We start from the raw sequence: 1,865 nt of genomic DNA, 5'->3' as shown, positions 1-1,865 counted from the left end.
GTTGTTGATTGGGTGAATATACTCCTATTAAGAGTATTTTCTTTCCTTCTATTAAAAGTTCAATTGCTATATATCTTCCTTGAGCATCTACTTCAATTGATTTAGCGATTAAGTCTTTCCTTAAATATATTACTATACCATTTTTCTTCTCTGGCGCAGATGCAACAAAATGTGTTCCCAATCCTGCATTTATCAAATATTTTTGGTCTCTTGTTCTAATATGTGTTTCTTGCAAACAAATTACATCATTTTTAAAATGTTTCAGATAATGAAATATTTTCTTTCTCTTCTGCGGTGAATTTAAGCCATTAACATTCCACGTTAAGAATCTAATTGCCATTCTTGGCCCCCTGAAGCTTTTTGAGCGCCAACTGAAAATCTTCATGGATTTTCTTCTTCGGCCTTGCTCCTCCCATTGCTTCTGTATTTGTAGTTTCTTGAATTATTATCTGAGTTTGCTGTGCCTTTAATTCTTGTTCTTGTTCTTTACGTTTGGCTGCCGCTTGAGTTTGTCTTTAATCCTTTGGTCCTTCTATTTTTTCAGATAATTCCAAAGCTTGAACAGTACCCGAAAGTTGCAATAAATCTTCTTGCATAATCAAAGCCCCTCCTTGGCCTTGTGCCTGCATACCTTCCTTCTCCCCCTTTCTTGCCTCCTCTGCTTCTTTTCTTCTTCTAACTTCTGGGCATGGTGGGCGTCCAGCCTTTAGTGCATTGATGTAAACATCTCTAGCCTTCCAAACTGTATTAAGACAATATCTTTCTCCTGAGTAATTCACCACCAATCCAGCTGGAACCTCCCATCTGTACTGCATCTGGCATTTTCTGAGAAATGCATAATCCTTTCTAGTTCTCAACATTTTGGGGGGAATTTCTTTCAGTACTAAAACCTCCTGTCATGCCACTTGGAGTTTATTTTTGTAAGAAGCTTGTAAGATTTCATTTCGTATCCTCCTTGTAGTAAAGTAAATTACAATATCTCTTGGTAATTGTCTCTGTTTGGCAACCCATGAGTTAACACGATAGATTTTATCTATTTGCCATTCAAACTCTGCCTTTGAGTCTCCAGTTAGCTGTGCAAAAGCTTCTGCAAAAATCTCTCTCAGGTTCTCTTGATTATTTTCTCTCAGACCTCTTACTCTCAGGGCAAACTCCATCACTCTATATTGTATCATTGTAACTTCTGCGTCTGCCTTTTCCATCTTAGTTTGAACCTCGCCCATTTTATTCTCCAAATTCACATTAGACTGATTAATTTCTTCCACCTTTTCCTCCAATGATTCAACATGACCTGCCAGACCCTGAAGCACCAAAACAATGTCTTCTCTTATTTCTTTATTTCGAGTTCGGATTATTTCCTTAATTTCAGCCATCTCCTCAGACACGTCTTTAATTTTTTCCTCAAAAACGGATGTAATTTTTCCTTCTAGAACAGAGGCTTGCACCTTTAAAGCCTCCTGAAGGGCTTCTAGTGTCAATCATTGTGTATCCGCTGGGGCTATCAAAGATTGCAGTTTAGATGATTGAGCTGGTGATGCCCCAGCACTTTTAGTAACTCCAATTTTTATTTGCTTTGAGGCCATTTTTTAATTTTCAAATTGCACTTTTACAACAGCCAAATCAATAAGTCCAATAAGTCCAATTAATTCCCAATCCTTAGTAGATATTATTTATTTTTATTTTATTTTATTTTATTTTGAATTTGTATACCGCCCTTCTCCCTGAGGACTCAGGGCGGTGAACAGCCAAGTAAAAACATCAAATACAAATATTAAAATACAATTAAAAGTATATATAAATTTGGCCCCATTAATTAAAAACGATAAACAAAACACTTAAAAACACTTAAAAAATTAGGCCAGCCT

The 1,865-nt window shown here is 36.3% G+C and overlaps 1 pseudogene; it reads right to left on the bottom strand.

The window, feature by feature from the left end:
* Nucleotides 1-329: 329 nt before the first annotated feature.
* Nucleotides 330-1,583, bottom strand: LOC148114189 (uncharacterized; annotated as a pseudogene).
* Nucleotides 1,584-1,865: the final 282 nt, after the last annotated feature.

The sequence above is a fragment of the Pantherophis guttatus genome, chromosome 4, assembly GCF_059756535.1.
Source record: "Pantherophis guttatus breed Tessera chromosome 4, ASM5975653v1, whole genome shotgun sequence".
Classification (NCBI taxonomy): Eukaryota; Metazoa; Chordata; class Lepidosauria; order Squamata; family Colubridae; genus Pantherophis; species Pantherophis guttatus.
Note: the sequence above shows the minus strand (reverse complement) of the source record. Positions and strands in the feature narration are given on the sequence as shown.